Here is a 14,732-nt window from a genome sequence, read left to right as displayed (position 1 = left end):
ATTTAATGTTGTTAATCACCGGTGTGCACTCTTTATGGATCTTCCTCCAGAAATCTTCATTTGTAGGTTACTTTAATACCTGTCAGTTCAGGGGGTCCTTGTGCCAAGCCTGCCTTCCACTGAAGGGACTGAATTCTTCTTCTTCCTCATACTGCACCCTCACATTTTTAACATGGCACTTCCTTGGCCCTCCGTATAGCTGACAGGTAGTTGGTAGGTTGGAAGTTCTGAATGGCCCACTTTGATGCCTCTTACCCTGATTAATCAGGGATATAGGTAATGTGGGTTGAGAGAACTGATAATTTGTCTCATTTGAGCATCTGGACATCAGAACTTCCATGGCTTTGTCTACCACCTTAAATTGCCCTCTCTTAGTCATAGTTCATAATCAAGGTATGGTGTTTTCCTGTGTATTTGATGCCTGGGAGGAGGTGCTCTCAGTTCCCCCAGGGCCACCTCAAGGGCTGCCTCTAAACTGCTGAAAGAATATGGCATCCTGACTCTGGGCCCCATGTATCTCCCAGGTGCAGCGGTTTGGGATGGGAAAGACACTCGATATCTACACAACTAAAACAACTGCAAAAGAAAAAGCATCTTTAAGCAAAACTTCCCAAGATCCTTTTACTGATGGAAAGTGATTGCCTTATAGGCAATTATTTTTAATTATTGCTCTAGTATCTTATTTATCAAGTCCCTTGTCCTGATTTCCAGTTGTGGGTTTTATGGATGTGTTTCAGATCTTCACATTCTGGGTGACATCAAAATTAGTCCAAGCATTTTAGCATTTTACCTGTGAGACAGAGTCTACTTGTCTCCTAGCAAGGAGGGGAAGAAAGAAAATTCCAAGAACCTGATGAGTTCTTGAGATATTCTGTTACTCACATGGAGTATTAAGTGCATTTCTGGGCTCCTCAATGTAAGAGGGGCGTGAAGCTTCTAGAGAGGGTCCAGCAGAGAGCAACAAAGATAATTAAGGGAATGGAGCATCTCCTATAGGAGGAGAGACTAAGCAAGCTGGGCCTGTTTAGCCTGGAAAAGAGAAGACTGAGAGGGGATCTGATCACCATGTATAAATAATTGAAGGGTGAATGTATGGAGGAAGGAGACAAACTCTTCTCAGTGGTGGCCAGTGATAGGACAAGGGATGATAGCTTTAAGTTGAAACACAGGCAGTTCCATCTCCATGTGAGGAAGATCTTTGCTGTGAGGATGACAGAGCCCTGGAACAGGCTGCCCAGGAAGGCTGTGGAGTCTCCTTCTCTGGAGGTCTTCAAAACCTGCCTGGACACCTCCCTGTGTCCCATGCTCTGGGTGTCCCTGCTGGAACAGGGGAGCTGGAATAGATGACCTATAGGGGTCCCTGCCAAACCTAACCATTCTGTTATTCTGTAATCATTACATCTTTTGAAATGTCCTTTTCTGCTGCTGAGTCATGGGATAGGGCTTTGAAAGTAGTATCAAGGGCATTATTAGGGAAATGAATTCCTCCAGGTAATGTGCATATGTTTGGTAACTCCCAAAGAGATTCTCCACCCAGGTTTGTTTGGCTAATGTATCAGCAACAAAAATTCATGGCTACAGAAGTAGCACTTTAGTGTACTAATGAGGGTGCAAGGTGATGTGGCATCTTCAAAAACAGAAAACAGACTTGAGTCGGCATAGTGTGAGCTGTGGTAGCACCTCTGCATCTCTGCCTGTCCTTGCCTATGAGCTTATGTGCTTCACCTATATTCAGGGCAGGCTGTCCACCTGTCCTGAACTAATCCTGGTTGAAACTGCCCGTTTTACTGACATCTATGGGCTAAGTTTACCCTACAATGTTGCTTCAACCTTGCTTTCTTTTGGTTGCAGCACAGGAGCCAAAACAGACAGGCCTGTGCCAAGCTTAGATGCTCTGTGAAGGCTATGCTAGATATTTCTGTAATTGTTTTTACACCCTTACAGAGTGCTTCCATAGTTATTCGAGATGGAAACCTCTCCCACTGACAATGCTCAACAGAAAGATGACCTCCTTAAAATCCATGTAGATGCTGGACAGTAGTATGTCAATTGCATTGTTAGTTTCACTTTGAAGACTGTCAGAACCCCAGAAAACCTACCAGTTGAGAAAGTCTGGTCATCTCCTATTTGGGCAGTAATAATCAAAGATCAAGCTCCCAGGAAGCCAAAGAGCCTTTAGGACACATAGGGTTGGCCTATCCCCATGACCTAGATCCCAAAAGAGAAAATGGGATATGTAATGCATTGATGAAGAAAACATGGTTCACCCAGGACTGTCAACAACAAGTGAAGAGTTCTGTAGCTTAAGGGAAACAAGAAGGACAGGGAAGAAACTGCAGACAATGTCATGAACATCAGCTCTGCTTGCTTCTCTCTGTTCAATGGCCGTCCTTGACCAGCAAAGCTTTAGCATTGCCCTTAGTCTATATCTTGTCCTACGGTTTTCACAGGCATATGCTTCGACTGATCAAACACCTGGGTTTCTTGTTGTGGCTGAGTTGGATTCTCATTCCTTTGCAAAGGGGAATGCTCCACACACCAACATACAGACTCCCTCACTGGGCATAAAAGAATGCAAGGAATCATTAATTTTGAAATGATAACATGAAGAAGTTCTTGTCTTCATCGTTGGTGGGTTGTAGTTAGAACTATTCTTATGTGCACTTATAGAATACGCATTCTTACAGAACTATTACGTATTCTCATAGAACTATTCTTATACGCACTAAGATTATTTCCTCTAATGTTGCTGGTACTATGTTTATGCCCTCAAGCTGTTGGGTTTTTAAAGTTAGGAATACATTTGTCTGTGAAAACAAAAAAAAAATTGTCTGTGAACCTAATGAAGTCAGGGGGGTTGTCAGGTGAGGGCTCTGATGTCCATATCCCCAAACTCAGAAGCTCTGCATAAAAGCATTGGCTGAAGATTAGACTTATGATGTCCTAACAGAGATAAACACCTGATTTCCTCTAGGAGATTTGAAATATTTCAGTTTCTAATTAGATTTTTGTGTCAGGTCACCTACAAGTGGGACCATGGTACTGTAATGAAATGTTTCCAGCTGAACCTGACTATGTCATTCAGGTGAATAAATTAGTGAGTCCTTTCTTTTGGACTGTGAACTACCTACAAACACCTGCTGGGCTTTGGTGGATTATTTGGGCCTTGTGTTTGCTTCACTGCATGCCCTATGCCATAGTGAGGAATAAATGAAAAAAAGTGAGTGTGTTTCCATTGTGCATAACTCAAGGCCAAACACATGCAGCTTGTGGGGACTGACATCCATTTTAATTAATACATTAGAAAAACAAGAAATAAGCACCTGCCATGAATAACAATGTGATGATAGCACCAGGTTCAGATGGGAAAATTTTTAATGGGAAACTTTCTCTGCCATTTCCATCAGCTTTAGAGTGAAACAACAATGCACAAAGGAAGGAAGTCCTTCCTGCAGAGTTCCTGCTCCCTTGTGCATTCCAGGCGACTTCTGCTACCCCATATGATGCCTACAGCAAGTGACTACTACCTTTCTGCTACTCGAGTGCTTCATCTCACTTATGGATGAGCAAAATGTTGTTGTGAAGCCCATGTAGTCCATAGTGTAGCGGGGAATAGATTCTGTGCTTGCAGATGTATGAAGCTGATTTAGCATACTTAAGTCTCTTTCCACCCACTTTAATGCAATATCATCCCGGTTTATGGAGACAGGGTATGAAGAAAAGGCCTCAGCTAGATGGCTAGCATTTTGTTTTCCTGAAATCAATGGCTGAATGTACTGGTAGAGCACATCATTTACACCTCTGCAGCACACAGCAGTTCATGCAGTGAGGCAGGCATGACTCTTCCATTTTTGTTAGCTAGTATGGGTGACACAATTAAGCATTTCAGTCTATGTTAACAGACTGAACACTAAGTCTGTGTTAGGAATAAATGTTTTGGCTGGCGTCAATTTACTTTAAATTATTCTATCTTTTTTTACTTATGTTCACTTGGAGGTTGGTTGAAATCTCTGGCTTCCCCCTAGGATGCTTTCTGAGCTTTCACTTCATTTTTCTTGCTTCAATGTGTAGAATAGTTGCATGCTGCATATATAATTATGAATAATAAATAATAAATGCAAAAATAAATATAAATGCAAATTGGTATTGGTACATGCGTATTGTGGATACTCATTTAAGCCTTTGGAACAGTCTTTGGGTAATTCAATTTTTAAATAATTTCTCAAGCAGTGCTTTATCCACTTTGCTGACCTCCAGAACTGGAAAATTTTCAGCATCCTATCTTGCCTCTGTCAACCCTGGGACAGAGACAATCTCCTTATCCCAGAGCAAAGTGAAGTCATCACACACCCCAACACACAGTTCAACACAAGTTAGGGTTGAACAAGCCCTATAAACAACAATTAATTCAGCTGCTGCGTGTCTTGCTGTCTCAGCATTATCCAGGTGCATAAATAGAGAAGCATAGAGATTTTTGGAACTTGCAGGGGGATCCAGCAGCAGAAAAACATCTAGGACTTCGCTTACCAGCTCTGACTGTTCTGGGCTTTTCAGATCTCTCTTTTAGTGATTACTGATTAGCTAGGAGCTTGTTTGGGTCAAGTCACCCTTTAGCAGGAAGTTTTGACGCAACCAGGGCCTTATGCCTGGTCTCCCAGGTCTAGCCTCAGACTTGCCTTTTCACTGGCTTGCTGGCTGACTATGACCAGTGTGTCCCCAGTCCTGGCCTAGGTGTCCAATCCACAACCTCGCTTTTTGCTGCTATTATCATTGCTCCTGTTCCATTTACAGTTGGACTCAATGATCTTGAAGGACTTTTCTGATCATAATGATTATGTTCTGTCCCTGGCTCCTGCTCCTTAATGGAGTAGCTGTATCTTGCTGCTCCCTGACACACAGAGCTGAGCATCAGAAAAGATAATATTAAAATAGACTGTCTTTTTCCTGGTATGTAATTAAATGTTACAGGGATTACCCAAAAGATTTATATCACTGATTGAGGTAAACTTAAAAGGGAAAGACTCTTAACTACTAGCCTTAAAAAAAGCAAGAATCTGAAACTTGTCAAAAGACTGAAAGACCATTGGAGATGAGTCATGGAATTGTTTTTTTCTCTGCTATTCTAGATCTTGTCATTTTGTTCTGCAAAGCCAAATCTCTTAGCTTCTGCAAGTAATTTCAGTTTAATTAGTTTTTATTTTAAGTTTGCAGATACCAAAAACGTAATTTAATAATGACTTTGGGAAGCTCAAATTGGGGGAAAGGTCAACTTTACAAAACCTTGACTAATTTGTCAGTAATCAAAGCTTCACTTATTTATTCTTTACTTGCCCCAGCTTTTAATAAGTGGTTCTTTTTGGGTTTAATGAGTTTTCTAAGGAATGGAAAATTTCTCAAGAATATTTTCATTTGTTTGCTTTTTTAAAAGGTGAGACTTCCATGAAAAATACTCTTAATTGTAGGTAACGCAATCCAAATGCTTCCCAATAGAATACTAAAAGTGGAGTTCATGGAAAGTACACTATCTAAACTTGCCAGGAAGAGGACATTTGCTTTGCTAGTCTTCATTATACAAAAGACTCACAGTTAACCAACAGGAGGAATCTTCCTTGGGCATGGTCTTAGCTGGCTAATGACCCCATCTCTACAAATGGTTGATGTTATTTGCCATCTATATGAAGACAGCAGAAAATATCCTCCACTTCTTGCAATGTCTGAATGAGAAAATATAACACAGTCAGTCAACAGAGTTCATGGGGATCATCTTCTTTTGAAGAAGATTGACAGGGAATCTGATCATTATGTATATAATACCTGAGGGGAGACTGTAGGGAGGATGGGGCCAAACTCTTCTCAGAGGTGGCCAGTGACAGTACAAGCGGTAATGGGTACAAATGAAAACATAGTAAGTTCCCTCTCCATGTAAGGAAGGTCTTCCCTATGAGGGTGCCTGAGCCCTGGCACATGCTGCCCAGGGATGTTGTGGGGTCTCCTTCTCTGGAGGTCTTCAAAACCCGCCTGGATGAGACCCTGTGCCGTAGGCTCTGGGTGTCCCTGCTGGAGCAGGGGAGTTGGATTATATGATCTCTAGAGGTCCCTTCCAACCTCAACTATTCTGTGGTTCTGTCAGTCAAGGGAATGGTCACCTTCCAAGAATAATGAGAAAGGGTGCAGAAAACTGTCAAGATATGGAATAATTTTTTTACTGGAGGTGGGGCCGATAAACTGACGTGGTAACCGCTTTCTAATCCATTATGCCTCAGTTCTTGCACTTCTTGCAGAGGTTCCCAGCAACCTTTCTGCTCTAAATTTTGCACTAGAGAAGTGAAGCTAGCAGTGGAATCTTTGAAGTCAGTGAAAAAAAGTGATGCACAAAAAAGCACCAGACAGACCGGATCATAGTAAGTTTAAAAGGGGCAGAAACAAAAGGAACTTCAGCTCTGCTCTCATTACAAATCATTGCTTCAGAGAGAAGCCTTTTGCAGGAAAACAATCTCTTTCCCCTTCAGCCAGAGTCTTGATCAACCTCATGCTTCCTACTGCTGTTCATTACTCATTGCTTCCCCGACTTGGTCCAAATCGATATGCAAGAAGTCAGGAATAAGCATCAGGAGGCCTTCAGCAATGAAAAAGGAGCTCCTGACCATACTCAGATATAAAAAGGAATCATACAAGAGGTGGAATTGTAGACAAGTGAGCCATGTTAGAACATGCAGGCATGGGGAAAGCTAACCCTGTCTCCAAGAATTTCAGACTCCTGAGATCTGTGAGTCTGGCACAAGGCAGGCTTCCTCAATGGAGAAGATGAAGTTCAGGAGCAGAGAAGAAGACAGGAAATGGGTCCAGGATCTGCTCCTAAGATGGAATTTAACCTTTGATGTAATGACACAGTGGTCTGTCCATAACAAATAATGTGCTCAATATCAAGTTTGGCCTTGCTCTTAACTTCATTGCCAATTTTGCCAGGAAAAACTATTTCCAAAGCATGCTTCATCCTCCTCTAACCACCCCTGAAAGGCAAACTGCATCCTGTCTCTGAAAAACTGAAAGCTTTTGCTTGGCAAATTAAAAAGAAGCCTCCCATTTCTTACAAGAAATGTCGGGAGCTAAAGACCTGTTTTCTCTCTGATCTTCCCTCTGCCCCCCACAAGAACTTTGTAGGCCCTTCTTTTATCCAAAACAAAACAAACAAACAAACAAACAAACAAACAAAAATAAATAAATAAATAAACCAACAACAACAACAAAAAAAAGGATAAAAAGGATAAAAGATGCCTCCTCTTATCTCCTTCCCTTCCAAGTCTTTTTCAAGGGAAAATAAAATGAAAATGGTTCTTACAGGAAGTTAGGCATGTATCAGGGGGTATTTTTCCACTGAAAATACATCCCTGTAATTTCCACATTCTAAATAAAAAACAGAGCATTTTTTAACTTGGGAAGAGAGGAACCCCACAGTTGGAGGTCTTGTGTTAAATTCTTTTATACAATATCACATCTTACTTATGTGTGAGAAAACTTAAATGAAAAAGTCCCTGCTAATTAATGCAAGGAGGGGTGATAACAGGACAACCTGCAAGAACAGGCGGTCATTTACCACCCCTTCCTGACATGTTGACAAGGCTGTCAGGCCAGACTGATGTCAGCTGATAGCTGAGAGAGATTATCTCTCACCTACACTGTTTTATGAACTGTAAAAGATGAACAAATGAAATATATCTTGAGCAGATATTCAAAATATTAAATTACACATGAATTTCATAAGAAGCATGAGACTTAATAAAGGAAAAAAAAAGAAAAGCAAAAACGCAGCCCTCATGAGAGGTTGCAGTTTCTCGCTGCAGGGGTTCAATCCACCAGGCTTGCGCTACTGATTTTTCTTGAGTGCAATTGCTTTTGCCAAACAGGCAATCACATGGTGCAATAATCAAAACAGTAAATCAGCTCAAGCGGTAGTGTACCTTATAATTAAGCAATGCAAGTAATCAGGCTAAACTGCGACCCACGTAAAACTGTAGTGTCATCAAGCAATAACTCAATCACAGCTCTGCATACAATTCAGTAATAGTGAGGAAAAGGTTGTTTAACCATAAATCCTCTCAATTTTTGGAATTCCTGGTAAGAGTCAAGGAATGTCAAAATATGCTGTTGGAATATGGCTTTGCATTCCAGGTAAGGTTTAGGCCACCTTTTACTCTTGAACTGGTAGAAGAGCATGTTTATCGTCACTGAAATCACATGAGAATTGGGTTTCTGATGGTATTCATGTGTTTGCACAGGATGCCTTACTTCTAGAAGGCATTGTATTGCCTGCCATCGTATTTCCATCAATACTTCCTAGGGTAAAAGAAAAGATGTATTTCTCACTTTTTGTTTCATTCTTCTGTAAAAACAAAACATTTTTAAGATTCTTTGCTAAAGTAAGAGAAACATATACCACAGAAAACTTTTATTTATTACTCATTTTTTTTTTATGGTAGGAAATAGAATAAAAAATTATGAAGAATATTTTAAAAGGTTATGCTTTAGTTGATAACATATTCTGTTGAAGGTTTTGATTTCAAGTATTCTGATGCAAAATTATCTTTACGAAAAAAATACAGTAATAAAATTGCCACAATTTTAAATCAAAAATATATTTCAGAAAACAGGGAAAGGAATTTATTTTTAAATCTCGTTTCCTATAATGTCTAACACTGTTCTCACAAGTTCCATTTCTTTCATTTAATGTTTAGCTCTCAGTAGTGTTTAGGTAGTAAATTCTACTTCATTCCTTTAAATTCTATTGTATTTTAGACTGGAGCATCCATGAAGTCCCGAGAGTTTTTATCTCAACTACCTCTCAGGACATGCTTTTAACCAGTTCAGTATATCATCATGACTTGAATGGTGGAGGATTTTTGAATTGAATGGATGGGTTTCTCCACCCCATCTGAATTTATTGACATTGTAGAAAGCTTGACCTTTACCTAGGAGTGCTGAACGACCTTTTCATGATAAGTTGGTGAAATTTTAGTCCCAGAACTGTAACAAGGTTTCCCAAACTCATTCATCTGCTAATTACAAAGCTCTATGTCATGCAGAGAGCCACAGAGGGAAACAGTGACCAATTAGCCAGGACATTACTGTTTTTTGCCTGCCTAAGGGTGATTTGTTATGTCCCAATCATCTTGTACTTGGGCCTCGAGGAAGCTTGTGTCCTATTATTCCATACGCATCTATTCCATGAGAAAGTAAGTGTAACAAAGCTCAAAGGAAGTGAGGGCGTTATTTAAAGATATATCTCTACCTAATCCTACCTACCCAAACTTTTGCATCCAGTCACCAGAAGCAAAGTGGACTTGCCTCACTGATCAGGCTGTGGTTGCTTATCCACAATATGCACCGTCATGAATGCTCACTACTCTCTGCAACTCTGGGGTTCCTTTGGGTTAAGGTAACTAACTTGCTCTTGGACCGATCTTTCATACTTTTCAGGAGATATCAGCTGTCGTAGCTTGAGATAAGGTTGCCCCGTCCTCCATGGATGCTATGGCTTTTCTTTGTTCCTAGCTTTAGTTTTCCTTAATATCAGTCTGTCTTATTGCTGAGACAGCAGGTAGAGCACAGGGACAGGCTGTGCTGTAACCATGTGGCCATCTTCCTCTTATGAAGGAAGATGTTACAAAATGATCTGTGTTGTTATATGTTGTCTCTATGTTGTCTTCTGTACCATGGCCTTACCAGGACACTGGCCTTCTGGGGTGATTCCAAAAAAAAACAGCAGTTTGATTGCTTTCCTTTTATGCTTGCTTATCAGAAAGGTCTATCCCCCCTGTAATACTTATTCTACCATTTCTTCTGGTGTTCTTGGTCACAGGTATGTGCACACATATGCTTCTATTAGTTCATCTTTTCAAACCATTTGTTCTCTTTCTGATACAAGTCCCTATAGAACAATCTCAAAAGCTATTAATTTGGTAATAACTAAACAGATCAAGCCTGTGGCAGGTCATTCCTATGTCTTAATATTCATAACTACACTACTCCTGGGCCATTTAAAAAACCCAGTTGTGAGAATTAATGTTTGACGGAGAATAACTCTTCCATGACACTTCACTGCCATAATTGGATTTTCTCAGCTCTGTTTATAGCCCAGAGTATTGTTGCTGCAGAGGGATGCTGAAAGAGCTGGCTTTCTCTTTCAAAAGACTAGGGACTGTTTCCCCAAAGCTCTACTGACCCCTGTGCATCCAGCTTGAGGGGAGAGAAAAGATTGACCAAACAGTCACCCTTCTGCTCTGGCATTCACTCCCTCCTTTTCTGATGTTCTTCATCTTTCAGCTTGCAATGAAATCCTGGTTGGGGTGTGGACATCAGAAGATAAAAACTCTTCCTACTGCAGCACAGACCACAGCTTCTTATGGTCCACGGGCTTCTTAGAGCTGTGTGGACTGGTGGTCATAGACTCTGGAGCAAATATGGTCAGGAAATTAGAGAGGAAGTGCTCAAATCCTCTGTGCTCCATGCAGTCATACCAGAAATGTCTCCATGCTTACTTGTTGAGTTCATTGAAAAGTAGACCCTTTTGGACCAGAATTATCTCTCTTGAAGCTTTGGAACAGATCTGCTTGTGCCAGGACTTTAAAGCAAGTGCTTTCTGTTTCCTTTTTTCTTGAGCAGGGTGGCATCTCCAAGGGTGTTGTCAGATGTTACTGCCTTCCTTGAAAACAGCCAATGGCCAGTTTTATAATGAAGTAAACCCAGAATAAAAAAAGATAATTTAAAGATATTTTACAGTGAACATGTAGTGTTTTTTACAATATATGGCTGAAGTAATTCCAGCTATTCAATGCAATTTCTAGGAAAATATGCATATTAGTGCAATATATTATATTTAAGAGAGTACAATGTATTAGATTTAAGGGGGAAGCCTGTATAAAAAAGTGCAGTTGTATAAAATGCCTGTGAAAAGTGAAATCATCTTGACCAGAAGGCTACAGCTGTAGGGTGAGGAAAATAGCTAAAGAGAAGCCCTCGGACATTGTGTCCCAGGCCCCTCAGGAGGATAACCATTTACAAAACGGTAAAAAAAATGCACAGTGGCTTTAAAGAAACTCAGTTAGTGTTGGCATACAAGTCATCTCAGTTCTCCTACGCAAGAGCTCTCAAGTGCAGCACATTCAGCTCAGGTGCAGATCTGTCACCCTGGATGATGGCTTTGAACAAAACAGCAAGAGCAATGATGACGAACATTTCTCTTGTGGAGTGGCTCCTGCTCAGTAATATAACTGAGAAATCATGTTAAAGAACAGCCAAACCAAATCACCACCAGCAACAGTCAGAGACAGAGGGGAAATGTCCTGTGAGATCCTTGAGGATATGGTTGGCACAACAGAGCATCGAACCAGCCTGGAAGCCAGATCCAGTGGTATCTGCCAAGCAAAAATGAAGGCAAATCCCTTTGATAGAGCAATGACTGGTAACACCTTGACTTTTGAGATGCCTGTAAAGCCATGAATTTTGCATATGATAAGGAAATGTGTGAATTTCTTCTCCACTGTGAGGGTACCAGAGTCCTGCCACAGGCTGCCCAGGGAGGTTGTGGAGTCTCCTTCTCTGGAAACCCGCCTGGATGCCACCCTGTGCCACTTGCTCTAGGTGTCCCTGCTGGAGCAGGTGGTTGGACTAGATGATCTCCACAGGTCCCTTCCAACCTTGAATAGTCTGTGATTCTGTGATTCTGTGAAATGTGTCTGTGTGTTTGGGGCAGAGAAGAATAGGTGGGAAATCCTCCTTTCTCCTTCTGCTGAATGTACCATGATGGACCATTTGGGTTAGCAGTGATGCAGTGAACCTGGAAGTGCCCCACATCACTGAAGCAGGGCCAGCTATATTTTTGATTTACAAACATTCAATTTTTGGCATTAATGATAAAAAAGCAAAGCTTGCTCAAGACACTGGTTTTTTAAAGACCAATCAAATATGCAATCACATGGACCAGTGGACCAAGGAGGCAGTGAGATCAGATTAGAGATAGGGGAGGAAAATGTACAGATTATATAATTTCCAGGGGTTCATCAGTCACAAGTCTTGGGTACTTCACAATATCCTTTTTCAGTCTCCATGGGCAGCTTGGGCACAGAACTCAAATCACAGAATCACAGAATCACAGAATGCTTAAGGTTGGAAGGGACCTCAGAGGTCATTTAGTCCAACCCCCTGCACACATAGGGTCACCTAGAGCATATGACACAGGACTGTGTCCAAGCAGACTTTACAGATCTCCAAAGAAGGAGACTCCGCAACCTCTCTGGGCAGCCTGTTCCAGGCCTCTGGCACCCTCACTGTCAAGTGTTTCCTTAAGTTCCTGTGGAACTTTTGGTGCCTCAGCTTGTGGCCATTTCCTCTACTCATATCGCTGGCCACCACTGAAAAGAGGCTGCTCCCTCTTCCTCCTCACTGCCTCCCTTGAGGTATTTATACACACTGATCAGGTCCCCCCTCAGCCTTCTCTTCTCCAGGCTGAACAGACCCAGCTCTCTCAGCCTTTGCTCATATGGCAGATGTTCCAGGCCCCTGATCATCCTCGTAGCCCTGCGCTGGACTCTCTCCAGCAGCTCCACATCCCTCTTGTACTGGGGAGCCCAGAACTGGACACAGTCTCCAGATGTGGCCTCCCCAGGGTTGTGTATAGGGGGATGATCACCTCCCTCGACCTGCTGGAGACGCTTTTCTTAATGCACCCCAGGATCCCGTTGGCCTTCTTGGCCACCAGGGCATACTGCTGCCTCATGGTCAACTTGTCATCCACCACAATGCCCAGGTCCCTCTCTGCAGGGCTGCTCTCCAGCAGGTCAGTCCCCAGCCTGTAATGGTGTCTGGGGTTATTCCTTCCCAAATGCAGGACTCTGTATTTTCCCTTGTTGAATTTCATAAGATTTCTCACTGCCCAGTTGTCCAGGAGAGATACTTTGACATTGTTCTCATAGGTTCTCTGGTCCTCTTGCTCAAGTCATAATAATTGCTCTTGTACCTGTACTATGGTACACTTGCAGGTGGCCATACATCTGTTCACACGAAGAAGTGGGTGCAGCAGTCACCTCAGATACCTCGCTCTGCTTCCTAGGTGCTGTTGTGACAGTGCTCCTTACCCTCTGTGTTGGAACACTGAACTTTTCTTCCTCTGATTCATAAATGCTTCCACTTTGCCTGCACTCCCTTTGGAAGGAGTTGTCCCAGCTCCTTGAGAAGGACTCATATGCAAAGAACAGCAGTTAGGACCCACAGTTTAGGATCCAGGAATGCTGGACAGGATAATGAAATCTTCTGTGTGGTTGCTGAAGCTTGTTTTGAACAACATTGATTTTGCAGTCCCACAAGGTCCAAGCATCAATGCATCTACAACAGACCACTTTTCCTCCTCCCTTTGCTAGCTAGTGAGCTTCAGAGTGTGGCTAAATCCTCACAATGTTCAAATAAAGCAGAGTTAAAATGAAGTTAGGGGGAGCTTGCGGAGAGGTGCCAATTTATATCTGCAAGCATAATTATCTACTTTGCTTGATGTGCATCAACTGGCTTTGTGTGCTTCATAAATGCTGGCATTTGAAGATTAGTTTTGAGAAGATGAGATCTGATGAGAAGCAGCACGTTACCCATTAATGACAAGCAATGTGGAATTAAAAGGCAGACAAGGATATGGAACAATGCTTGCCACATTTCAGAGAGACTCAGATATATTAATGCTTCAGTATTCAAGTCATTGAATCCCAAAGCACTTTGACTCAACAGAGGACATTTCCATCTTTGTGTTTGCATCACCAGAAGATTCACTAAATGCAGTGAATTTTCTCATTCCCTCTGTAGCTAATTTTAGCAAGGAGTGATCATAAAGGAAGACCTGGGAAAAAGAAAAGTTAGATTGGATGATTATGTTTCTGAATCACATCCTCTATATTCAGCAAAACTCACTGCTGAAGATGTTGAGACCTAGAGGAGCTAATCTGGATTCAACAAAGCACTGACAAATGCACATTCATGAAAGCATCTGCTTAATTCCAGTTATTTGAGTGTAGCTTAAGGAGGTACTTTAAGTCAAATATCTTCTCTAGGGCTTACCTGAAATTGGGATTTTGGCCCTTCTCTAATAATCCCTTAATTTAGATTTAAGGAATTTTCCATGGCTTCTGGCGGTCACCTTTCCTGGCTGTTAGTCAGCCATTGCTATGCATTGCTCGTCTCCTCCCCTCCCTTCTGCCCCACCAAAATCATTCTGTTGCTATTACTATATATTGGGCAAGGAGAGATTGCAAAAATGAAAAGGATCCAAAATTCAGCTCCTTCTTTGATTTGTATAACATATAGAAATTACTTCAAGATCAGGACAAATCCCTGATGTTTTATTTACTAGTTGGTATATTAGTAAATCTATACGAAGAAGGAATTGGGATCATATCATAGATCTAATAGTGCTCATGAGAGAGGAACCAGTTTTCACATATGTGGTTACCTTCAGAGCTTAATAGAAAAAATGCCAAGTTACGTGATTGTCATGAGGTTGTGGCACTTCTTGAAGACTAAAGTATTACAAAATAAACAAGATTCTTGAGACTAATCCATATGTGATCATATGGAAAGACAAACATGAAGGAGGAAGAAGAATGGTGGTGGATATCCTTGGTATCTCTAGGAGAGAAGTTGGTAAAAAAGCAGTCGTTTGTATAAGGCTGTAGATATCCTCCTTAGTGTTCATAGGT

Source organism: Nothoprocta perdicaria, unplaced genomic scaffold (assembly GCF_003342845.1).
Source record: "Nothoprocta perdicaria isolate Ctin4 unplaced genomic scaffold, notPer1 scaffold_200, whole genome shotgun sequence".
NCBI classification, from domain to species: Eukaryota; Metazoa; Chordata; class Aves; order Tinamiformes; family Tinamidae; genus Nothoprocta; species Nothoprocta perdicaria.
The sequence above is the reverse complement of the archived record's forward strand: the minus strand, read 5'-3'. Positions refer to the sequence as shown.